Raw genomic sequence first — 26,550 nt, 5'->3', positions numbered from 1 at the left:
AAACCATACTGAAGAGTCACTCTGCCACGCTCAATGGAGTTGAATCAGCAGGAAGCTGGTGTGAGTCAAGTCTTTGGGCCTCGGAGCCTCCTCTCCAGCCTCCTGCAGCCCTTTGCCCACTCCCACAGGGCACAAGCAAGCCAGATGGCAACCCCCACAGCCTGTTTCTGGGGCCCCTGTGTACCGCCTTGGGAAGCAAAGGCTGCTTCTCATCTCCCCACGCACCGCAGCCTTGCCTGGCTTTAGACTCTGCATTCTTCCCAAAGCTCCAAATCTTTTGCTTAAACCAGAACAGTGACACAGTAACGAGCTCCCAGCTGCAAAGAGCTCTGGGGTTTGGCCGGTGTCATGTGCATTTTTCCCTTGCAGTCCTTGAGCTGAACCCCGGGCACAAACCCAAAGTAAAAGCACCCATGCCAGAGACAAACGCAAGGCTCTGATTATTGCATTTCAGTGGGTCAGTACCAAATAGAGCAGGGAATTAAAAATGCAGAAGGCTCAGACCTGCTGCTTTATTTTAAGTCAAACAAGATCTCTGCTACCAGCTTCCTAGACTGGCCCACAATGCAGCTCTGCACAGAGCAGCTAGCTGAATGGGGCGGGTGCATACGTCACCCCCAGCCTGGAAGCTAAGAGACCAAGAAGTCGAGAAACACTCTTAAGCTGACAGCTCTCATTATTGCACTTACAAAACAGGCAAGAAGAATGAGCTTTCTGGGTCAGGCTCCAACACTCTCATATGCTCTGCTCCCTTCTGGACACTCAGGCGGGGCCTGGCTTTCGGAGCTGGGAATCTGCCCCACGTAAGCTGCCAAGCGTCCAAACCCGACACAAACTGTACAGAGCTGACGTGGGATTCGCTTCCTGCTTCCTGGGTGGATGATGAGGAGTCACGTGCTCGCTGAGTTCGCATCACCCATTTGGGCCTGGCCTTTCAGCGATGGGGAGAGGGGAGCAGCGAGCTGCATTCAGGATGCCGCAGGCCGAGTCCAGTCACGCCTGCCTTACGCCCACATCTAAAATCCCCATTCACATCCACCTGTTGAGTCCCCACTTTGCTCACCTACCACGAAGCAGAAAAAGTCCCCCAGCCATTACACAGAAGGGAATTTGTGCTGTGCAGTGGGTTCTCGTCTCAGCCAGCTCTGCCACCCACTTTCAGCTCACGGGGAAGTCACTTCTCCTCTCTGTTCCTCACTTTGCCCTGTCTGTGAAATACCATTAATGATCCCGACCCTCCCTGGACAAGGACACGGAGATCTGTGGCTGGAGAGCTCTGTACAGGTGCCAGGGAATCACTCACTATTCTTTGCAGAGTCCATTGTTGCGGATTTAACACCAATATCCTGAAGTGCAGATGCTCTTCTGGTCAGTCCAGAGTCTATCTCTAGCTCCTGGCAAACACCCATTCTCTGGATGTCTGCACATAAGCAGCCTTTAGTTTGGAGTCACCTGTCAGGGAACATCGCTTCGGTAATAACAAGAGGCTAAATACTCACAGGCTCAGGGTTTAATACAACCGGTGGCATCCTTCATGCAGGAGGAGACAAGCTCAGAGATTGTTGCAAATGTTCCTAGTCTGTGTCAGTCCTTGCACGAGAATTTGTGCAGTGCTCAAAGACAAGAAAAGGCAAAGTTTTGAGAGCCCTTTCCGGGGAGAACAGCCACACCTCTGTGTCTCTGGATCAACTGGCTTGCAAGAGGTTTTACTGATTATTTCAAGGTGCTGTGCAGAGAGATTAAATGTGAGGTCCCTGCCCTGGGAAATTGACAATCTGACCCAGGCCAGATCCTGCAGACTCTTAATTACACCTTTACCTCCCCCACTGCCCTTTCTAGCAAAGCAGCTAGTGACTGCATTGACCTCGGTCACACACATTCACCAGGGGGTGTATAGGTGTGAGCCAGCCTAGGTTTGTTGGAGGGGAAGCCCTCATTGGTATCTTATATACACTGTGAGGCTGGGGGGCCCTCTGCTCCCAGGGAAATCAATGACAAAACCCAGGCTGATTTCAGGGGAGCCGGATTTAGCGGCCAGAGGTTAGAGGCTGGTCTTTAGCCAGTTGGTAGCTCTTTTCTCCAAGATGAGCTGAGAGGAGCTTGGATGAACGCTCCGGCCCATCTCCTCCCCTGGTCAGCCGGGTCACGATCCTCCCCCACTTCGCTGGGGCAGGCAGGGTCACGATGGGGAACGTGCCCGCACTTCTCAACCGGGAGGGGCTCGGGAAGATCCCCAGGAGGGCTTCTCTGTTGGGCGGGTGAACAGCCCCCAGCCTTGCGGGGAAATAACCTTTCCCAGGTCGCTCTCCAGACAGAGATCCTCTCTTCCTGGCACTGGCTCTGCAGCCCGGGTGAAATCCAGTCCGGGGCGGGACAGCACACAGAGGGAGCTCACTGAGCTTCGCAGAGGAAGGAGCATCATGTTCATAGGATATTTCCCAGCCTGACAATGCCACACCAGTTATCCCCACACTGGGCTGAACCAGGAACCCTCTCCCTTTGGCGCCACCCTCTCATGGCAACGAAGCAACAAGAGCCCACGGGAGGCAGCATGGCCCGGGGGGTAGCACACGGAGTGGGACTGCAGAAACCTGCGGTCTATTCCCAGCTGCGTCAGTGATGTTCTGGGTGACCCTGGACAAGTCACTTAAGCTCTCTATGCCTCAGTTCCCCAGCTGTCAAACGGGAATAACCTTTGCTTTGTTAGTTTAAGATTGTAAGATCTTCAGGCAGGGACTGTCTCTCACCACACGTCTGTTTAGCGTCTAGCACAATGGGGCCTTGATCTTGGCTGGGGGTTGCAGATGCTACTGTAATACACTTAATAGCAACTGCTTGATAGTTTCATAGTTTGGGCTGAGAGGATTGTCCATGCTCTCTGTAGTTTTCTCCCTTGGCCCCGCAGAGACCACAGCGACACCAATTCCTTTCTTGCTGCCCAGCACAGTCTGCCCTTTGCTGAACAAGGGGCAGATGTCCATTTTTAGACATGCACAGATCCACCTCCTGTACTTCCCATGATCACTGCAGAGCTCCTCCAGTGTTAACACAGGCGCCATGTGCAACCATAACCCGCTGGCAGCGTGCGCCATGCCATGGCAGCTTGGCATTCCCTAGGATTCACCTTTCCCACTGTTCAGATTCACACGCCTCTACGGTCTGCTCACTATCACCTCATGGTCTTGCTTGGTCAGAATCTAACCTGTTGGTAGATGCCGAGGGGCAGCCTAGAAGCCAGTGTCTGGACCTTTTAAATCTCAAATTCCTCTCCGGGCTGCTTTAACCCCCCGTTCTCCTCTGTGCATTAAAACACACAGGAAAGCTCCAACTCAGTGTTTTCCAAACAAGGCTCCATTTGCCTTTAGAGCTGCCTGGCCTTTCGCTTGCTGCTGCACGGGAGAGGCATGGGAGGGGGCATGGGGCCAAAGGCAAATGGGTACAAGTGAGTTTGCCAGGACCCTGTGTTTCACGTGCTGCAGTGTGAGAGCTCTCTAACAAAAGGCAGAGAGCATCATTAGCACCACTTCGGTGGGTGTGACGGGGGCGGGGGGGAGAGTTTAGCTCCTCTCTTCCAGGAGACCCCCTTGCAGAAGCCAGGAGGATAAAGCAGACAGTGGGCTTTGCCAAACCTGCATCAAAAGCAAAACAAAACAGCCGCTTGAAAATAGATCTCTTTGGCTGGATTGTGGTGAAGAGCTGTCAGCTCAGCGGCTCGAAGGACGTTGCATGTTTCCAGTGACAGCCGTGTCTGAAAACAAGCTCGCAGCTCCGAGATTCCTTTCTTGAGGGCGTTTTGTTTTGTTTTGGTTTGGTTTTTGCACTGAGGATTGGAAACAGATGCATTTTAAATAGATCCTGTAAACCCTCCCGCCATGCATTTTTATTCCCTTAAGTAGTTGGGGTAAGTGGGCTTGAAAGGGAAAGACCGGGAGCCTTCCAGACTTGCCCCATCTTCCCTGCAGGCAAAATTTCCACCACTAAGAGCTATGACTGCCACGGTGGGGCCAAAACATACCCTGAAGCTACAGTTATGAGTCTATTACAGGCATGATTGACAGGGCAGGAATCACTGGCTAGTTCTGAGATCTGAAAGACAATAGCTGAAATGGGGATGGATGCTTCTGCAGTTTACTGTGTATAATCTCACCCATGTGCTGTACGATCCTGCAGAGCTCATCCTGATGAGAAAGGGGATGTTTTCTATCAGAAGCTGACTGAACTGTTGCTGTAGGTTATTAGGCAGTGAGCCTAGTAATTAGGGCAAGACCCTGGACACCAGGACTCCTGGGTTCTAGTCCCAGCTTTGCGACAAAACTTGCCGACTTGGTCTTCATCTGCATGAGAAATTCACACCTGTTTATTCTTAAATCAGTTTTAAACCAAGTTAGTCAAACAGGTACAAGCCCCCGTATAGACACACGTAGTTCAGTTTAACAGTGGATTGTTTCGGGTGAGGTTAAACCGATTCCCAATTGAATGACAGGAAACCAAATGGGCTTGGTTTAAACCGAAATAAGAGTGTCCACGCAGCCTTTTGCACTAACTTGGATTCAATTTGGATTCAAATTGCACCTTTTCAAATTGCAGGCCAACCCTTACTATACGTGTGAGCAGCACCTACCACATTGGGGCCCAAGCTTGGAGGGGGACTTTAGCCACGACTGCAATGTAAACATTGCATAATAATGACTGCAAAGCAGTTCACTGTCTTCGTAGCTCTGAGATGTAGATTTTTACGCGGCCTCTTCCAATGCCTGAAAACGCTTTAATTTGTTCATCTTTCACTGTATTTTAACACACGGCCAAGGGCACCGAGCACACTGGGTGGGTGAACTAACATCCTGGCAGCCGGTAGAGAGCTAAAATTTGCTCTCCATTGTGAATAAACAGCCCTCAGAGACAGGTGAACCTGACAGCTCTGTCCAGACACACCTTTACTCTCCATCAAGCCGGTGTGTTTCCTAAATGAAGCACAATGAGCCAACATGGCTGCCCATTGGCTGCACAGTTCTTTGTGCATCACAATACAGGCGGTTGGTCAATTGCCCAGGCTCAGCTGGCTGCAGGGCTGAATCAGCTGTGCAGAAATTGGGCATGGACAGCATCTAGCCAGCTACTTACAAAAAACTAACAACTTATTGTCACTAGTGGACAAATAAGAAGCAGAGAAGGATTCTGGGTGGCAGGAGCTTCCATTCAGACATATTTGTGCAGCTTCCAGCGGAGTGGGGCCTCCGTCCTGGCTGGCTTCTAGGTGCTATTACCATATAAAAGTGAACGGCTAGGGGTGATGATGACGACAATATAGGGCAGTTTCTCAGCTCTGCTGAACTCAATGGAGCAACCCTGGTTTACACTGGCAGAGAGCTCCACACACAGTATTTAGTACTTCTAGGGCACCTGTTGTCAGATAAAGGCATTTTAAAGCCCGTCCGACCTACTGGCTAACATCATGACAGGGTCAATTTAGGGGTGTTTTAGGGAATGGGGGGAGAGTGTTTTTTTCAAAGGGCGTTACATTAATTGAAGTGATTTATACAAAGATCTATTAGCCCCCAGCCCTGTATTTTGTAGTTCCATCCTGCTCCGCCCTCCCGGCCCCTCATCAAAACACACAGCGGGCTTGGTTCCTGCTACTAGAAAAGTGAACAAGTCAGATGTCATCCAAGCCCACATTGCTGGGCAGTCACGTGATTCCTCTCCCAGAGCCCCACGGCCTGACATCAGCCCCTACTCCCAGGGATTCATTTGCGATAAATAACCCCCATGTGTTTCGACTCAGGAGGACGACGAGGGGGAAGTGGGCAGTGGCAGCAGGCTGCCGAGTTATTTTATTTATGGCATTCTATCACCGACTGCATGTGCCATAACACGTCCCTCTCCAGTACCGGGCTCCTCGCTGCTGGAAGCTGCCTCGCTCAAAGGCCATGATGTACAGATGACACAGGTAGCGTTCCAGTGGTTATCCCAGAAAGGGGGACAGGGAGAGCTGTTCTCCATCTGACCACGCAGCTGCAGCGCTGTTCCGAGGCATTTCCCCTTGCTCCCGCTGCGCGATGGAAGCTGATCAGTGAGCTGCATAATGAGCTACACCAACGAGATGCTGCAGCCTTTCACATACTGCATTCGTTCTGGTTTCCTTTAATGAGACTGGGTCGCCATTAAATACCCTGTATGATGAATACCTTGCCCCTGCAGTAATGTACATACGAGATGCTTTTCAAGCCAGACTGTGTAGCGCATGCATTCATTTTTATACACGTGAATCCTCCATTGCACGCCTGCCGCTCCAGGTGCGCCTGCTCATATAGGTGCCTATGTAACCCACGCTTACACAGTGTGGTGCTCTCCTGTCTCCCTCCAGTGGCTGGGCTGTACTGAGGTTTACGAGTTTGCTACTGGCTTTAGCTCAGGCAATAGCTGGTTTTAGATACAAAGGTCCCAGGTACAATCCCTGCTACTGTCGACCCTTGTAGGGCATCACATTCTACATGCATCACCTCTGTCACCCCAGACCTTGAGATGCACACGTCAAGACCATGCAGAAATACTCACAGGCTATGGAACCTCTGGCCCTTATTGTCTTCAGCTCGTAACAGAGATGGCCTTTGAGTGCTATGTGCAAAGGGTGATGGTTGTGCACCTACTACCACATTGACCCTGCATAAATCAACTGCACAAGAACTGTTTAAGTGAGCACACTGCTGCTCACTTAATGGGTTGCATCTGGCTCCTGCTGCTGGAACACCTGCCTTTTTAACCCCATAGGATGAGAACCCATTAATACTTACCCCACGTCGCATGGGCATCTCCCGCTGATGCGAGCTCTGTCCCCACATGGACTCCAGGGCGCGATTCTAAGCCAGGGGTCAGCTATTACTTTCGGAAAATGTCCTGGTACATCCCAGCAACCCAGGCCTTGTCCTCAGCAGGATTACAGCCACTTGCCCTCTACTGGTGCAGCAACACGAATCGTGCTCCAAAGTGTCTGCACGAGAGGCACGCACTGGTACAATTTCACCAGTGTCGGGGTAGATAAAACCTCCCTTTTGGATGGTTTCACATGCACATTATCAAAGTCCAGTGGCCCTTTCTCTGTGTTATGGCCAAGTGCAGCGGATTCCGCTTGCATTCACAAGGGACTGGGACACATGCAGGAGGAAAAGCAGCCAGGTAACACCACTTAACAGTGAGATAACCAGCTGCGTTATTCTCACCAGTCAGCAAGGCCACCACTAATTAGGCTCAAGTGGCTGCTCATAAACCACTGCACCAGGTACACTAGGCTCAATTTACAACTAATCAGCAGAGAGTGTAACAATTAACCCTTGAAGCCCTGCATGCAGTCAGCATTCAGGTGGCTTTGGTCTAATTCTCTTGCTTAGCTACTCCACTGTAAGGACACAGTCATGTACTAAGTGGTTACAGAGCAATTTTAATTCGGTGTCTGCGCAGCTTCAGGGACCATGCCATTGCCTGATTGCTGCTGCGTGTCTATGCTCTGCATTGCACGTGAATCAAAGTGCACTGGAGGTTTCTGGGGGTTACTGCACCTCTGGAGATCTGGGCTGACATTAATAATGGGTCCCTGAGGAGAATGTCCCCTAACCATTCAGAAGGGCGGGAGGGTTGGAATTTGAACCAAGTTCCAAATTTAGCAGCCAACATATCACTTGAATGGGACAAACTAAAATTCCATCTTCCAAACCGCCTGACGAGGAGAGTACAAGTTGAGGTCTCTGTTCTATGGCTTGGGCACATCTGCGTATAAATGCAACTGCGTTCAGAGCTCCCCACTGCACCAATGAGCATTCTGGACACCTTAGAGAGCGCTAGGTCTGGATTAGAGCAGTGGGCTGCAAGTCAGGCTAGAAGGGTGTTAGTGGAACTGGCTGTGGGGATCCCACAACTGGAATAACGGGGAGACTGCAAGCTGGGACCCAAGGCAGAGCTGGGTGGGGCCAGGACTGCAGATCAAACATTGAGCTTCACAGGCAGAGCTGTGGGTGGGGAAGTTTGCACAGCACTTGTCCACAACATGTCTTGTTCTAGCCAGTGCTATGAATGTGTCATCTCCGTGATCCCCAAATCAAACAAAAACACAACCACCGTGCTTGGGAAAGGTAGCTGTGCCCGGCTCAGGTGGCTTTATCCACAGCGGGGAGCCCAGCCATGGTGTAGCTGCCCTGATGCTGATCCTAGTGCGGGCCAAGGGAACTGCTATAAACCCCAATTAGCTCCAGTACAGCTGACCCGGTGTCACGCAGGTGTGAGAGCTCCATCACCTGGGCAAATGGCAGCCGTGGAGTTTGCACCAGCGAGGCTGTCACTGGAGAGAGTGCACTTTGGGCCAGGAACTGCCTCTTTGCTCTGAGTTTGTACAGTGCCTAGCGCAGTGGAGTCCTGGGGCCCACGGCCGGGGCTTGTAGCTGCTACAGCAATACAAATAATAATCACACAGTCATGAAAAATCACCAGTACACACCAGACGTTTGTACACCAGTACACTGGTGAAAAATCACCAGTAGAGACCCCGGTGTTCTGGGCACTCAGCCCTACGTCCAAAAGACAGTCAGTACAGGAACGGATCTCGACCCACACTCCGACTCGGTGGCTAAAGGCTGTGGTGCGAACCATGTGGCACGGTCAGCTCCAGACACGGTCTGTGTGTGCCCATCCCATGACAAACACTCATTAAGCATGGCATCTAACGGGGCGCCCCAGGACAAAGCCTTAGTCTGGCACAGGGCTGTCTCTCTGCAACCAGTTCAGCAAAGGACACTCATAGAATCATAGAATCCTAGAATATCAGGGTTGGAAGGGACCTCAGGAGGTCATCTAGTCCAACCCCCTGCTCAAAGCAGGACCAATCCCCAATGAAATCATCCCAGCCAAGGCTTTGTCAAGCCTGACCTTAAAAACTTCCAAGGAAGGAGATTCTACCACCTCCCTAGGTAACGCATTCCAGTGTTTCACCACCCTCCTAGTGAAAAAGTTTTTCCTAATATCCAACCTAAACCTCCCCCACTGCAACTTGAGACCATTACTCCTTGTCCTGTCCTCTTCTACCACTGAGAACAGTCTAGAACCATCCTCTCTGGAACCACCTCTCAGGTAGTTGAAAGCAGCTATCAAATCCCCCCTCATTCTTCTCTTCTGCAGACTAAACAATCCCAGTTCCCTCAGCCACTCCCCCAACTCTGCCTGTGTTAGGCTTGCTCCCAGGACTCTGTGTGGCAGGACATCCCAAAATGCATTGCTCCACATACTAACAGTGCTCCTCTGAGCATGCGTCCTCCAGGTGCATTTCTTACTGAGGCACTGTGGGATAGCTACCCAGCATGCACCCGCGCTAATGCAGCGCGGTAGCTGCAGATGCTCAAATGCGGCTGTGACTGCAGAAAAGCTGCCGTATGGAGGGAAACTGGATGGTGTTTCTTATAAGGAACCGAATGGCTAAGCTTCTAACTGGTTACAAAATCACAGCTGTAAGAGATGAGGACAGAGCCTTGGAGACCGAGAAGGGAAAGGGAAGCCCTGCAATTGATGGTGGTGCTCAAGGGAATAAGAAAATTAAGCTATGTCTGGAATTTCCAGATGGGCCCCGCTTCTATTTCGGCATCAAAATAAGTGGTTGGATTGTCAGACGAGCTCAGAACACTGGGTGATGGGAAAATCCGGCTCTTACTTTGGTGCCTAAATGGGAGATGAGCTCTTAAATGTAGCCCTGGCCTGTTGTGAAAATGTGGCCCCTATGTCTCTCTGCAGTTTACAAGGCCTGAAAAATAATCTCAGGCCCCAGATCTTAGAGTGGCTGGTCACAAACTCAGAAGTGTCCTAACAAACAAACACCCAAAGACATGCATGCGAATAAAGCAGACTGTGAAAATAAAACACAAATGGAGAGGGAGGGGGAAGAGATAGGAGAGAAATGGACGAGGCAGAGGTGCATGGGTCTTACCAGGTAAGGAAAATAAATAACTCACTGACTCAGGGTTTTGTTCTCTTTTATAGAGCAGAAACTGTATTTTTACAGCTGCAATCCCTTAAAATAGGATTCCCCCCCCCCCTTTTAAACAAATTCCCGCAACATAATGTATCATAAAAACAAGCGTTCCTCTTCTAAACCCCAAAGACAGAGAAGTAATAAAATCAACACGGCCCTCTCTGCCCCAATGACAGAGGCTTGTTTAAATAAACAGAAAGAAGAGTCTGTCTCTTTAAACCGCTCTGTAAGATGTGACATAATCCGCACTCACAAGACAGCATGGACTGTAAGACACAGGAACTGAATCACCGGCTGCAGGGGTGAGTCCATACCAACCTGGGTGCAATGCATGGCGATTCGGACACTAGCCTAGTACAGGCAGGTCATGCTTAGCCCTCAGCTTGGATTTGCATTTACATTAATTCACGGCAATGTGTGTAAGGGATGGAAAACACACACGGAGCAGGTCAGGAGATGTAATGTACACCCATAACTTAAATTTAGATAGAGGCCCCTTTTGGAATAAAAACAGAGAGCATGTCTCAGCATCTGTTCTGGGGAAGGGGAAGTCTCTTGGATGTCTGGTAACATGAAAACCAGTGATGGTGCAATCTTTCTATTTCAGCTACTTATTAACTGCCCCCAAAACTTTGTGAATGCAGAGCTAAGGTTGGCTAGCGGTGCCACAAATGTTGAGTTCAGCTACATTCAACCTCCTGAAAACGAATTATGGTACATGACTCCCCTGCAAACACAACCTTTACTCTGCCCCCTGGAGCTGGGAACAGCCACTGGGAATGGTTCACGTATGCTGTACTAGATGGGTCCGGGACACAGAAACAGCAATGTTCCTTTGAGGACATGTCAGAGATCACACTTGCAATGTGCCCCCGGGGGCAGAGCAGTGCTCTCAGCCCCATATTGCAGATGGGGGACTGAGGCGCAAGAGTCTAAGTGACTAGTCCAAGGTCACTCAGAAAGTCTGTGGCAGAGCTGGGACATGAACCCAGGTCTGCAGCTAGCTCCCAAACCATGGCACCAGCCTTCCGGTCTCCTACCTATAGGCCACATTCCCTCACACTCTTGGAATCAGCAATCCTGGGAGTAGGAGGAAGGGTGGGTTTCCTTTCCCCCCTAGCCTTCAGACACAGCACATTCAGCAACAGCAGACATACCATAAGTTGGCTCTGAGCAATACCATTACAGGCCGGTTTCCATTCCTGCATGCCACCAGGCCGTGCCGGGCAAGTGCCGGCTTTCTGGGCCATGTCTTTCCATCTCTAGGAGGTCATTCGGGGAAGCATTGCCAGCAGAGTATGTGCATCAAAGCTACTTTTACAAATGTCGCTGGCTCGCGATCAGATGTCAGGCTGGCTAAGTGCTTAGCCCCTGAGACACCCACACTCAGACCCATTGATGTTTATAAAACCTCAGGGAGGGAGAAAGCTCGACAAACCGCTTCTCAGACCATGAACCTTGGCAACTGCGGATCACGTCCCAGGTCTAAAATAAATCTGCTTAAATGGGGTGTGAGAAACAAGCCATCGCTCACACGTGACAAACGCCCCTGCTGCATTTTCCAGCCCCTTCAACTTCATGGGGCCAAATCCAGCCCTGGTGTATGCCTGCAGAAGTCACAGTCTGGACCCATTCTCTCCCTTCTTTTTGCCCGAGGAAAGGCACAGGGAATAGGGACTTTTTATTAAGTCCAGATACAAAAAAATAAGGATGATTATGGGCCTTATCTTGCAACCCTTTCTCACGTGAAGTAAGCACTACATAATCGGGGCCAGGGGGACAGGCAGCAGTCCCTTCTGTGGGACCTTACAGACCCAAGTCTGTATTTGCATTACAGCCACTACCCATTGCTATCTGAGTCTGGGATTTTTGAAGGAGTTATATGCCTAAATTCAATGGGAGTTAGCTGGATGCATAATTCTGTCTCCTTTGAGCCTCTGCCCACTATAGAGAGAGACTTGACCTGGGCCTGTGAGAGCCCCCTGATGTTTGAGACAAAACCCCTAGAATTGTTTATTAAGTGTCAGGTTTTGCAAAAGAAGTTTGAGTTTTCTAAAACAATCCCTCCCCCCCCCGGTATGTCAAAGGAAATTCACTCGTCATGACAACTTGCACACTTGCGTATTTCTAACTAAATGGCAGTGGAAACAAAGATCCCTGTTTGCAAGTTGTTCTGGCCTTGCTTTCTGGAACCGCCAGGGGACTAGAAACCCAAAAGAGTCACGTTTCACCCATCAGACCTGAAATCCAACAGTTCTGAGTTCTATCCAGACACTGCTGGGGTTTTTGGTTCTGAACTAGGCCAAGCAAGTTCTCACTCGCTAATTTATTTCTGGTTAAAATAAATTAGCTCCCATCTCTTTTCCTCCCCTCCCCTCCCCTCCCCTCCCCGTCCCAAATTGCCTTTCTGTCCCAGTAAATAGTCTGTGAAGAGTATAAAACCAGAAACTTGTTGGCTGCTCAGAATTTCACAGATTCCCAGCTGTATAACAAAGCAATGAGCTAAAATGCCAGCTACGAGTGAGGAAGACTGCTGAGAACTAAGACTTAGAAAAATAACTAAGGTCAAAGTTCCTGGCTTCCTAGGTAGCCCCAGTCCCAGGGACAATGATCCTGTAAGTGGAGATTTAAGAGAGCAGGAGATTCAAGCCAATATGAATTTACAAGGTTGTAACACAAGCTTCCTTGTCCCAGAGTTGTAAAGTATCACAGCCCAGACCTTGAAGAAAAACAACGCAGGTCCCCAGGCAGGGATAAACAACACGGGATGCCGAATGGAACTCTGAACTTGTCAGGAGTCCCCGCCACAGCCCATTCAGGGTGGGCGAGTTTGACTGTGTTGATGGATTTGTCTAAAATGGAGATAATGCGTTTCATCTGCACACAATAAAAAGCAGGACAGTACAGAGGAGCAGGGTTTTACTGGTGACCCTACCTGGCCTTGGCAAAACACGGGGGAAATATACGTGGTCAAGCCACATTTCTCATTAATAGCTGGACACCCAACCCATCTTTATATGGGAGAAGAAACCCAGAAGAGGTAGCAGTCAAGGCAGGGAGTGACAGCCAAGGAAAGCCCAGCAGCGCAGGAAGGTAAAGCTTTTGTTTAGAAAAAGGGAGCTTGCTCCTTTCCCTCTCTATGCTAACGGGTGCCTCTTATGTGCTGATTTTTATCCTCCTTTCAAAATTAAAACCACCACTGACTGTGAATTAAGAAATCATACCCCGGCTAACTTCAGACAACCCCCTGAACGCCGAGCCTGCTGCACATTTCGGAGACTCAATGAAAGATTAGACAGCACGTCCTGTTATTTATTCTAGGAAGCCTCTCACATGACTGGCTTGAGGTCTCAGAGCTACCTTAACCGCTCCATTGAAATGCCATTGCCTGACAATATTCTTTTTTGCAAACTAGGTTCCTACCAATAAAAGCAAACGTTCCTCTCCCCCGGCTCAGTAGCCCGAAGGACAGTGCATCACGACACAATACGAGCCATTCAAAGTTTTTGCACAACCCTGCCCTTAGCCTGCTACCCATAATAGGGGTTAAATACACGCTCACTCACTGAGCTTCAAGAGAGTCTCGATTTTCCTGAACACTAGATGGGGGACAGAGGGAAAAAAACCTGCCTGGAATGGAGCTGTTGTTGGAAACGAAGATGCAAGCCTTTCCTCTCTCGCCCCGCGTTGGAATGAGAAGTCCCGAGAAGCTGGGTTTGTCTTTCACTCACCGACGGTATCCAGGAGCTGCCGTCTCTTGAGTCCAGCCTTTCCTCCCTACTCGCCGTAGCAGGACTTCATCGCACACTGAATACTTTTATTGTCCTTTGCCAAGCAGTGACGTCGACCCACTTGCATGTTTTCTCTAAACACTGGCATGCTCTGCTCCAGGACAAAGTGCTCGGTTTTAGCAGTTTGGAAGGGTTCTGGTTGGGGCTGGGGAAGGGCGGGGGGTTGCCTGAACTTAGATTTCGTCTTAGAAAAGCCTTTCCCCCCAGAGTGGTGCCTTCACGCAGGGTTGTGCTGCTGAAGGCAACTTGAGCTTCACACCTGTCTGGAGTGGGAACACAGCAGGTACAGCTCATGCAAGGGGATTTTCTCCTCCTTGGAAAGCCTTGCTTGGCAGTATAGCCCAGTGGCTAGAACACTGGACAGGGACACAGGAAACCTGGCTTCTATTCCTGGCTCAGCCACTGGGTGACCTTGGGCAAGTCACTGCCCCACTCTGTGCCTCAGTTTCCCCATCTGTAAAATGGGGATAACGACGCTGATCTCTGTGAAGCACTTTGAGCTCTACCGATGAAAAGTGCTAGACGACAGCTAAGTATTATTATTCCCCCACTGCTGTTGCTGTGTACACACTGCCTTGGCTCGGTCAATTGTTCTGTCTGGTGGGACGTTTGCTGCTCGGGTGCACGCTGTGGGGTGGGTTCATTTTTTTAGATACAGGTCATACTTGTAAAAACAACTCCAAAGATGTCTTCTGGCCAGGATCCCCTTTTTGGTTATAAATTGAAATAAAATGTCAAAGGGCTGGATTGCAAACCCTCCCGAGCAGTCCTTTTCCCAGTGTAAAGAACTGCTCACCAGGGTGAATAAGGGATTCACAAGCCTTGAGACAAACTTCAGGTTCTTCCAGCCCATTGCTCTTTCTTGCAGTGATCGCTCTTGATTCTAATGCCCTCTCAAGGTGACCGTATCTAGGCGGTGGAAAAAACCAACAGGAATCCTTCCTAATCAGGCTCATTCTCTGCTCCAGGCCCCCAAGGACCACGCCATGGCCCCAGCAGAGTGCAATGATTCAGCAAACCTCACCATCTCTTTGGTTCGACTCCAGGGCTTGGCCCGCTGCCCACAGCCAAGCGCTCGGGTCGTGCTATGTGAATGGCAAGTGCTGGATCTCAACTGTGCTGCTATTTACCATTCGTGGGAGAATAAATAAATAAATCAGGAGAAATCCCAGTCCATAAAGTTCCTATTAAACTCAAAAGCAGAAACAGCTGCCGAAGTTGCGAGTGGCTTTTCTAGCAGAGTTCAACAGCTGGGGAGGCAGCAGAGGACAAGCCCGGGTGACTGCCGGGGAGATGTGCATGCCATGGGGCAGAGGAGGGCTGGCTCTACAAGTGCCAGGCAGGATTACTTACCCTGCGCTAGCCAAGGTGGAATAGAAAAGGTCTCTCCTCTCCCCCCTGCCCTCTGGACTGCAAAGGAGACACTAGAAAGGATCAAAGCATGCATTCCTCTGTGGAGAAAGGTCCCTCCGCGACTGGAGGGTTTCCCATCCTTGCTCAAGTCCCCTCTGCCAACAAAGAATTGGCGTCTGCTTGCTCCAAGAGGCGTCTTTGCAATGCACTGGTGTCCTCCGTACAAATAGCCCATCACATCCCTTCCCTGACTCCTCCTCCTCCTTTATTAATTAGATAAATAATTAATTGCATTAAGTTTTCCAGGCCCTCAGAGTGAAAGAGCCTGAGACTTGCCCAGGGAAGGTAATTAGTGCTTTGGTCCAAGGATGCCCAGGAAACAGTCAGTTGGCACTGGGTACCAAGCTCTGTGCCAAGAGGAGAGGGCTTCTTCACAAAGCAGGCTCCAGGGTCTGAACCCTTCATGTCCCTTGACGCAAGAGCCCTATAGAATTTAATAGGCAAACACTTTTCTATTGGGCTTTTGTGTTTTGGGGACCCTCCTACAGAATTTCATAGCGAATCCCACCCCTGCTATAGAAGCCTGATGAGGTTCAACAAGGACAAGTGCAGAGTCCTGCACTTAGGATGGAAGAATCCCATGCACCACTACAGACTAGGGGCCAGTTCTGCAGAAAAGGACCTGGGGTTACAGCGGACCAGAAGCTGGATATGAGTCAACAGTGTGCCGTTGTTGCCAAGAAGGCCAATGGCATTTTGGGATGTATAAGTAGGGGCATTGCCAGCAGATCGAGGGACGTGATCGTTCCCCTCTATTCGACATTGGTGAGGCCTCATCTGGAGTACTGTGTCCAGTTTTGGGCCCCACACTACAAGAAGGATGTGGAAAAATTGGAAAGAGTCCAGCGGAGGGCAACAAAAATGATTAGGGGACTGGAACACATAACTTATGAGGAGAGGCTGAGGGAACTGGGATTGTTTAGTCTGCGGAAGAGAAGAATGAGGGGGGATTTGATAGCTGCTTTCAACTACCTGAAAGGGGGTTCCAAAGAGGATGGATCTAGACTGTTCTCAGTGGTAGCTGATGACAGAACAAGGAGTAATGGTCTCAAGGTGCAGTGGAGGAGGTTTAGGTTGGATATTAGGAAAAACTTTTTCACTAGGAGGGTGGTGAAACACTGGAATGGGTTACCTAGGGAGGTGGTGGAATCTCCTTCCTTAGAAGTTTTTAAGGTCAGGCTTGACAAAGCCCTGGCTGGGATGATTTAGTCGGGGATTGGTCCTGCTTTGAGCAGGGGGTTGGACTAGATGACCTCCTGAGGTCCCTTCCAACCCTGATATTCTATGATTCTAAGCCTACAGGATGCTTAAAAAACCAGACAGACACTACACAAAACCTCGGCTTACGTTTGTGGCTTTCTACAGTCCCCTCCTGAATTTCTATAGGACCTGGTGCCCTATTGCGACCCATAAGGCTCTTCTCCGAGAGTGCATAGCCTGCTCTTCACAAACTGGAGAGTTTGCCTTTTCCATGGGCAGGTCGAAGCAGGCATAAAGGAGCGTGTGTGTACGGAGAGAGAGAATGCAGGTGACCTCATTGGGACCCCGAAGGCTATTTAGCAGTGAGTTTGTTAATGGGCCCATAATAAGTCAAATACAATCTTTCAGGAGAGTGAAAGAAGCTGTCCCTGTGAAATGCTGTGACAGCGCTGAGTACCCCGCTCAGCAAAGCATTCCAAAAGTGAAGCAGTTTAATGAACGCCCCCCGGCCACTGCCCCGCCCCGTTAGACTTTCAGCTTCCCTTCTCCTATCCACTGGGCTGGCTTGCTCTGCCTGAACAGATACACATCTTTGTATTTCATGGTTTCCATGCAGATGAATGAGTGGCCAGCACAGTGCCCGCATAATGACCACTGTGGGTCAACAGCTTTTCATGGTGACAACTCCATGAATAAAGAATCCGCGTGTTATGTGCCATTATCCCAAACAGCGTGTGCTGCATTTTAACGCGATAACCGCTTAAGCCGCCGCATTCCTGCTCTTTCTGAAGGGCCGATTCAGAGTCAGTCAAGCAGGGGGGCTTTGAATTACATGAATCCCCCCCATGGCTACCTTTCCCTTGCTACTGTTATGATAAAACAGTTTTTAACGGTGCTGGTTTCCTCCTCTCTTTCACCCGGGAAGCTCTGATCAGTCCAGGGGATCATGGATGGTTTGAAATGATTTTCTACACTCTCAAAGGAAGCGGCTTTGGGACCTGCTAAAGTGATGCTACAGACTCTGAGTCAGGAGGCCAGAGCTGGGAATAGAGTCCAGGTCTCCTGAGTCCCATCCCAGGACCCTACCCTCCAGTTTAGGCCACACTGCTTGTCTCTCAGCTACTGAACACCCTGTTCAGATGGTTTCAGCTCGGCTTCATTCAGTTCCACAGAACTCCCAGTGATGGAACTGGAGAGCACATCACTGGCACAACCTGCTACTTCAGCACACCCAGCACCTGGTGTAATAGGGCATAACAGCCGCACACCACCCATTTCTATTCTCCGTCCTAGGGAGGCAATGCAAAGTGGACCCTCTCTTCTTCCACCAGACTCTAGCCAGGCCAAGAAACAAAACACCAGAAACTAGAACAGGGGCTGACGTTAAATCACCATTTCATGGAGCAGAGCGGCTGGGATACAGGGAAAAGCAGCCAGCAGAGCTCTGGGACCAGTTCCCCTCGAGTTCGATGGAAACGAGGGTAAACTCAGCACCTGGCAGATGGGACCGAGTGGAAGGTGCCAGCGTTCCCAAGCTTTTCAAAGCTCCTGGCATCTATTCCCCTTTCGTTCCTATGCAGCAAGACACAAACGCTTTGAATGAGGGAGCCTTCCTGCCACCCCTGCTTTGTTTGCAGAAATGCAGCTAAGCCTGTGTATTAGCCACTGGCACAATTTTCACCTACTTTGGTTTGCAAAACTGCACGCGACCATTTATTAAACCCAGAGCTGCGGGAAGGGGGCAGGCGAGGGCGGGGGGAGGAGAAGAAGAGTCAAAAATAACCCATCTGTTTTGGCTCAGTTGTGGTTTCACTGTATTCTGGATGCTAGATCAAGTCAACCTGTGTTATGTGGAGGGCCAGCCCTGGCCTAGACAGTTTGTAATTCAAGGTAGCCAGACACAGGCGTATCTCATATGCATTTCAGCCTAACTCATTCATAGGAACAATCTCATCTGTAGCACCCACCTATGTCAAAGGTGGGGGGCTACACAATAGCAAGTAATTCTGTAGTATATTAGTGATGTATGGTCAGAGCAGCAGCAAGGCCAGACGTGGAAAAGGAAGAGAGAGACACTTAAAAGTGACCTGCAAAGGCGGTGAGGGGGAAGAGCTTCTGGGGTTGTTGGTTTGTTTGTTTTTTGCTCGTTTATGATGGATAAAGAAGACCTGACAGTAGTGCCATAGCACAGCATGAAAACTACCTTCCAGCAGGCCCCTGGCTGGGCTAATCTGCCCGAGGAGTTTCAGGGCATCACCGGAGGTTCACTTGTGTATCATTTGCTGCCCTGAGCTGTCATTTACAGCGACTTGGCAGCAGGTCGTCTAGCTGGCAAACAAAATACACCACAGGAGCTTGAGAGCATCACTAATGACAGCGTGGCCCTGGACTGGGAGTGCTCAGACCTGGTGCTCAGACCTCAGAACCTGTTCCTGATTCTGCCACTGACTTACGGTGAGAACTTGGGCTAGTCATTTTACCTCCCTGTGCCTCAGTTTCCCCCTTCCACTCTTTGTCGGCCTTGTTTTTAGTTTGTAAGTTTTTTAGGGCAGGGCCTCTCTCATTGTGTGTCAGTCCAGCCCCTAGCACAATGAGTCACTGATCTCAGTCACGGCCTCTCCATGCTAACAAGGAACAGACACTATTTAGGCAGGAGTGTAACTGCAACTATGTAGAACCCAAGGAAAGTTGTACTTTACATCAGTGGACCTTGCCCCTGCTTGAAACCAATGTGAACTGCAGTTTCCTTGTCTGAAGTTGGGGTTCACACCATTTGCTGGTCAGGGACGGCTGAAGCCCCAGTATGTAGATGCGGTCTGAGATGAGTGCTTAACTTGCAAGGGAAGAGGTGCCGGGGCTCAAGCAATTTGTTTTCTTTCAACACGGATGCAGTAAGCCCAGAGGTGCTGGGGCTATGAACTGCCAAGCCTAGAGGAGCCAGGGCTCAGCCCTGGCACAAATGAAGCCCTGCCTGAGTCTCCCTGGCAGGTTCCCCCCCACCCCCCCCAACAGCAGGACTTCCAAGACCTCACACATTTCTGGAACTCAGGATCAATGTCATAGGGAGCTACCATCCCAGCTCCCACCTGCCTCAAATTACCACCCACAGCAAGTGCGTTTCACATGCGGAGGATGACACTAATGGCTGGATTTGCCCAGTTTCCAGACAGCGCTGACGTTCCAAGCCGTGCAAACTGGGTGAGGAACATCTGTGCACCCCTAGCTCCTTTACAGTGGGAAAGATCTGTCTCCTGTGAAAACGGGCCTCTTGCTGTGACTGCTGGCACTGGGCACGGCCCCAGAAACAGACCCCCCCCCCCCGCCGGCGTTTTGTGCACAGGCTCCAGGGCTCCTGTTCAAAGCAGACAAGGGCACTGAGGTCTCAGTCTCTAAATGGGACTCACCTTACTGTGTATTGTAAGCAGAGCTGGGTTTCCAGCTTCCACCCGAGCCATTTCTCAATTGATTTGACTCTCTCATCGCAGAGAGAATCTAAATGATTGTTTAAAGATCACACAGCCTACGCTAGGCTGGATTATTGGGGGTGGGGTGGAATGGGGAGGGAGGGGTATCTGTGCTTCTTGCACATAGCTCTGCCAGTGCATCTCTGTCCAGACTCGCAGTACCCTTGCTATTCCAGCTGGGGGGGCTCCCCAGCAACAGCTCTTCCAAGCCCCCTCAATCCTGAGCGGTAGCCCCCCAGCTCTTCCCAGTCTGTGCTCCCCTCCCCCACAGCTCAGCTAACGCCTCTCAATCCCCACTCGCAGACCCCTGCTATCCCAGTCCTGGGCTCCCTTCCCCCACTGCTCTGCCCGTGCACTTCAGTCCCCCAGCTATCCCAGTGCTGGGCTGCTTTTGTGGGAAGACTCCCAACGATTCGGTGTTTGTGTGGAGAAATGATGGGGAGAACAGGATCAGCACAGGGGGCCGTAGAGGTGAAGAGACCAGTTCTGCCACCTGGTGTGTCCACACTGCAGATGGGAAGGTGCTTCCCAGCACAGGTGGACAGACATAGGCTGGTGCTGGAAATAGCAATGTGGCCGCAGTGGCGGTGCGGGTCAATCAGCCAAGCACGGATCCAGGAGGGACGGCACGCGGGTGGCTATCCCGAGCCCCTGCGCGCACTGCTGCAGCCACACTGCTCTTTTTGGGGAGAGCGCGTGCGTGGAGCGAGCATGTGTCTGTCGACCCATGCGGGGAAGCATGCTCCCTGCTGCTGCGTAAGCAACACTAAGGCAGAGGAAGTGGGGGTGACAGTAGCGGGTTGAAAGAGACGAGCTTATGAGGTCGTCTGGGCGCTCAGCTGCACATGTGAAAACAGCTGGTACAATGGGGTGGCATCTTGGGGACTCCCTGCTTTCCAGGATCCCTTTGAAAGCGGCACATTACCAAGAGCGTGCCGTCCTGCTATTGCGTGGAAAACAGAATCCAGAGAGCTGGCAATGAGAGAATTCTTGCAGAGGATGAACGGGCTGTAGGTTCTCCCCCCATCCCACTAGGTGCCCTGGTATCACTACCACTGTCCTTTCCCCTCAGCTCCATTTAAAACTCTGCCAAAAGGAAGTGTCTGCACTGGCTCGGGCCAGGGCTGTGAACTCGAGTCCGGCAGTGAAGAGAGGGACGAGGTGCCAAACTCCAGCTGTGCGGGAGGGAAGAGAGATGGGAGCACGTCCCAGGGAAGCGGCTGTGCATCACATCAGACCTGCGGCCTGGCTGGGTAGGAGAGTAGATACTAAACTCCACCGCCCGTGCTGCGCCTCTATTCAGTTCCCACCACAAGTGCCTCCTCTAACAGTCCCTGCCACAGTGTTAGGAGCCCAGTCCTCCACCGGGGCAATGGGAGTAATTCTGTGGGGCTTCGGTGGAGCTACGCCAATTTACACCAGCTGAGACTCTGGTCCTAGGGGCTGCATCCTTCTGCCCTCCATAGAGCAAAACAGTGAGTGTTTTGCTCCATTAAGGAGCACAGAATCTGGCCTCCGATTAATTGGTTCCATGGCTGCAGTAACGTTCGGAGACCCTTGGCACCTAATCAGTCCGGGTTATTAAATATGCAAGTGTCTATTCCCCAGCCACTCAATAAGCAGTCGCATTAAAAACTCCTGGCATCAAATAAAAGCGTAAAATAAATAAATACAGAAATCTCACACTTAAAGAGAAAGAGGCAAGAAATTCACCTTCTTCTCCAAGGAGAACCAAGAGTTGGAGGCTTTGCAGTAGTTCTGTTACCATCTGTCTCTCGGCTCATTCAACCACAAAGCTCATAGCATGTGGCACTTGGGCTATTTCAGTCCGAAATCTTGTCATCTCTGCTTCTTCTCCCCTTTTGCTTCCCAGACATGTCGAAGGCCCGGGCATGGCCCTGATTCGGAAGAGGCATGACTGTACTCCGAGCTGCACAATCACATGCCCTTCCTCTCTCTCGGCACAACCCTGGGCTTGTTCAAAAAGCTGCTGTTGATTTAGGAGCCCTGTTATTTAAATATTAATCGCAGGTCTGGCAGGCAGGCCGGGCTCCCGCTCACTTCAACCCTAATTATTTTTTAAGTCAATACATTTGATCCGCGGGGGCTCCGTGACTGTGCTTTAAGGTCAGTCAAATGGAAAACTTGTTTAAACAAATCAGTAAAAGTTCATTCCGGGAGGGGTGTGGCACTATCTGAGGTAGGGCTCAGCAAGCTGGCTGCAGCCTCGCCAGTCAAACAGCATTTGAAACAGCAGGCTAAGGGTTTCCCAGTCCAGAGGATCCAAATAGCCTTTGCCATTGGACAGAGCCAGGACCCTTGGATCAGGACACAGCAGCAACACAGATCGCTGGTGGGCTGCCCAGTGTAGAGGGAGGTAAGATTCCATCCAGAGCTGGGGATTTATGCCGGAAAGAAGAACCTGGCTAAGAGGTGTGCAAATTTGTGGGGGGGCCCATAGCCATAATGCCCCCTGCACCCCAGCTGCTGGGCTGGGATTAAACAGACGCTCAGTGAGCAAATCAGGATCAGGCATAAAAATTAACTGAAAACCAAACTGCATCCTTGTCTGGGCTTTTGGGCTGGCTTCAGTGTCTCCTAGGGAAGCAGCTCTGGAGTCCCATCCAGTGACCCCGTGTGGGTGGATTAAGAGTGCTCCGTTGTTTTAAGGAGAAGCCAGGCTACCCCAGCCCTGAAACAGAGATCAGCAAAGGGCTGGGGAGGGCAAGTGGGTCTTTCAAGTGCAGCTCGCTCCCTGCTCTCCCCCAACAGGTTTGGACAGGGAGCAGACAGACCTTTTGTTTGATGACAATAAGCCATGTCCTTTTCAGACTATTATTTAGAGGCATGAAAGAAACTTCATTCCACTGCAGGGGGCAAAGCAGCAACCCCCAACCAAGGATCGTTAACTATTCTCAAACTCCCCCCACAACCCAACTTTCTTTGCAACTCTCTAACCTATCAAAGGCAGAGAACTCTGATCCCCTGCCCCAGTCCCAATGCAAACTAAAGAGAAGGTATCTGGCTCTTTTGCAAAACGGGCGGCCCAATACGAAGGCGCTGAGAGCAGTAAGAGAATCTCTAGAGAACAGAGCAGAGTGGACGCCCCAACAGAATTACAGCAGCTGCCGGGGCGTCAGCTCTGCGTTATCCAGCTGTTAACTCCAGCATCGGTTCCCCCGATCACATTCCTGCCTTACCAACAGTAGGGTTTGCAAAAACACCTACGCGAGCTAGGTACCCAGTCCCCCACTGACTTTCAGTGGGGCTTGTGCTCCTAAGTCACCTAGGTAGAAGTCTGCTCAGGCCTAACTTTTGAAGCCCAACCTGGACCCAGGCACAAGAGGGTTGAGTCTGTTTCCAACCTGATCTGACCTGACCCCGCCCCTTCATCAGTGCCACTGCGGCTGCATCCTGCCCGTGGGGCGGGGACGCCCCGCTCTTGCCAGCCGCTGCCCCCCACTGCATTGGGCGTGTGCTGCAGGGAACGGCTCTGCGACTCGTCAGAGCACTCCGTCTGGAGCTGCCACCACCTTGACCCCACGGGCAGGAGAAGAGCAGCAGACCCGACCCCCAGCCCGGCCAGACACCGAGAGGGGCAGTTAGTTTTCAGACTCCAACACTTGTAGTCAGGTCCCAGGACTCGGCCCCTGGGCGCTTTTGAAAATCCCACCCAGGAGCGTTAAAATGTTAGCGATCAACACCAATAATTTAAAAAATAACATCATACGAGAGTGAAGGGGAAAGTGCAGCAAAGCGCAGGCGCTGTCCTGCCCCAGCTGCATCCTCTGGCCCCCGGCCTCACTCCTGCATTATCTGGGGCAAGAATTGTGGCATGAGAATTGAACATTTCAGCCGCTCGCGATGCTGCAGCAGGACCAGCGGGAACTGAACCACCTGGGCACTCACACCATTGCCTTTCGAGAACGCCGGCTGCCAGGAACGAGAATCAACCCGACCAGAAGCCGTGCAGCCCTCCCGAGAGGAGTGATGCTGCAGCCACCTACATCATGCGCTGTGGCGAGGGTAGGAGAATATGGGGCAACTGTAGCCAGATGGAGGGGGACATCGGCCTCGACCCCGCACCGTGCCAGGCCCTCCGGCTCCGATTCAGCACAGGACTCAGGCACGTGCTAACCATCTAAGCGTGCGCTTTGCTGGAGCCAGGCCAGAGTATTCAGCACTTTGCAGGATCGAGCCCACAAACAGGATGTTAAAAAGCGGAGGTGGGGGGAGGAGGCAGTGCTGGTGCTTACTGAGGAAAGAAGAAAGGAAGCTGAGTAGGCAAGTGACATAACCCGTCACTCTCGCCACGTGCTGCAGTCGGGACTCGGAGGTGTTGGAGACGTGCTCCTTGGAGCACTCAACGGCTGGGCGTGCTCACAGCGGATCGGATGGCTCTCTGCGCTTCCTTGTTTAAAGTCTCCCCGGCTTCTCTCTCTCTCTCTCTGTGTCGGCTTCTGTCCAACAGAAAACTTTCCAACAAAATGCCACTTGGATCAAATCTGGAGCCTGCAAAACTCACTTCGGTCCACTGCAGACTCAGACTCTTATCCCAGCTTCATCCAGACCCAGGTTACGATTAGGGAAGTTCAATGACCAAAACCCCTGCTCTGAAATTTGATGCAGTTCAGTTGCAGATCTGGACTTCCTAGCTTCCCCCAGCTCAATGGCAGAACGGAACCAAACCCCACTACCAACGTGTGGGAAAACGCAGGGCTGCAGGGCTCTGACTTGGCCTGTCTCTCCCATTGAGCGGCCCTGGGTAGATACATCAGAGCTGCGTGAGAGAGTAAAACTGGAACAAACCATTTCAAACCAAACATCACTTTGAATTTTTTTTTAAGAGGCCATTTGGACCTGAAACTCAAAGCAAGACTTGGGTGTAAAGAAATTGCTTCCTGCCTAATCTGTTTAGTGAGGTCACTGGCTAGAGTGTGTGACATCACATTTATCTCCAGTATGATAAAACACAAACACGGAACTGTAATGCATCACATAGGGATGCATCCAGAGCCAACTCCCTCACTATTCTCCACCCCAGTCCGAACAGCCTCAGACTTTCAGGAGGAGTCGGGACTCTGCACCTGAGCTCTGCAGCTTGGTTGCAGGCTCATCCCTGCGGGCTGGACCCATCTCTGGAACGATAGAGGCAGCTGGCTGTAAAAGAGAAAGGACAGCTGGAAAATGCCCAGCATGCTCCCACACACATTCCGAAGGTGGCTTGAGTCTGTCAGTTTAAGGCAGCGGATTGATACTTTAACTAGGTAACCAGACCAAAAAGAAGTCCTGACCAATGTGGGTGGGCTGGAAACCAGCATGGTTTTGGAGATTTCCTTGTCCAATCAAACCACTCCATCCTCCTGGTAATTTTTAAAGATAAAACAGAGAGATATTCCAAGCCTAATGCTCGGCTGAATACGCTCCAGGAGCAGATAAAAGATGGGGGCTTTGGTGTGTGTTACACATGAGAAAGAAAAGAAAGAAAAAGAACGAACGGGACGTTTTTACAAGTCAGACTGCAATAGCCAGAGATCTTGATTGTTAGCTCCCCTCTCATAGAAAAGTGATATTCTGGGAGATTTTTGGCACTGGCAGAGGTTTAAATGCACAACACCTGATGCCGACAAAAGCTGCTGTCTGCACTGCACGGGATTCAAAATCTTCCCTGTGCTTAATCAGAAGGAAAAAGAAAACATTTTCCTTGAAGAAAGAAAAACACCCCACCCTGTAAGCACTCAGCTTCCTGCCACCCCCAGAGCTTTTGAGTTTTAAGTTAGTCCCATGAAACAGCCTCTGTAGCTGCAGGCTCTGTTCCTTGGCATGAGATCATTTGCCTATTACAGACCCTGGTACAAAACATGCAAATCAAGGAGACCTAAAAGAGCTAAAGCCACATTGGAAAAAAATACAGATTGTTGCTACGATTTCTATCACAATTAATATCTGTATTTCTGTCCCTCTTAACTGTCCTGCTGCAGTATCTGAGCCATGTACACTGCATTCGCTTACAGGAGAGAGACTAAAAGTTAACCTGATGGCAGCAGAGGTGCAGGGCATCTGACACTAAGTGCAGGACTCACACACACAAGATGTATTCCGAGCAACTGGTAAAGATCCTGCTGCTTCTGATTCAAAGGCAAGGACTCCTCCTGCCTGCTCCATGAAGCATGCGCCTGCCAAAGTATTGTGGTTAAATAACAGTCCTTATATAACCCCAAACACAGGCACTGATTTAACTTCCCAGTACTGCCTCACACACAGGAGGAAGTTTTGCACGTGGAACTTTGCACATCTTTGTAGCTTGCACGCTGGTAGTTAACAAGAGCGTAGCGGCTGGAGAAACCTTTGCTCTTTCAGCAAAGGCGGTGGTGGGGAACTGACTGCTCTTTCAGCCAGCACTGGTTGCCAAGGAAAATGAAGTGCCTTCATCCAGGTCCGGAGATGCTAGAGGCAGGCCGGAGAGCAGCGCAGATGGATTAGTGACTTTCTGTACATGGTGTGTTACGAGACCACAGACAGCAAGAGACTTTTGCAGCTCACTGCTACCAGGCTTAATCCCTTACTCGAGCTATCAAGGCTCACACTCTTAATGCCAGAAATCCTGGTTCGAGCCCCATGACGACCAAGAGACTGGTTGTTTCGGGGGGGATGAGTTGCGAGTTTAAAATATTCC

At 50.8% G+C, this 26,550-nt stretch overlaps 1 protein-coding gene across 3 annotated transcripts in view; it reads right to left on the bottom strand.

Moving 5' to 3' along the window:
- COL8A2 (collagen type VIII alpha 2 chain) overlaps positions 1-26,550 on the bottom strand; it is a 136,363-nt gene that overhangs the window by 34,855 nt on the left and 74,958 nt on the right. Inside the window, exon 1 of one of the 3 annotated variants that reach the window (XM_043532152.1) lies at positions 13,738-13,835. The exons of 1 other annotated variant lie outside the window; for it this stretch is intronic. The gene's annotated coding sequence lies outside the window, so the exon portion shown is untranslated. Of the gene's footprint in view, positions 1-13,636; positions 13,836-26,550 lie in introns of those variants that run through there. One more of the 3 variants, XM_043532151.1, reaches the window with a different exon arrangement.

The sequence above is a fragment of the Chelonia mydas genome, chromosome 19 (genome assembly GCF_015237465.2).
Source record: "Chelonia mydas isolate rCheMyd1 chromosome 19, rCheMyd1.pri.v2, whole genome shotgun sequence".
NCBI classification, from domain to species: domain Eukaryota; kingdom Metazoa; phylum Chordata; order Testudines; family Cheloniidae; genus Chelonia; species Chelonia mydas.
The sequence above is the reverse complement of the archived record's forward strand: the minus strand, read 5'-3'. Positions and strand labels throughout refer to the sequence as shown.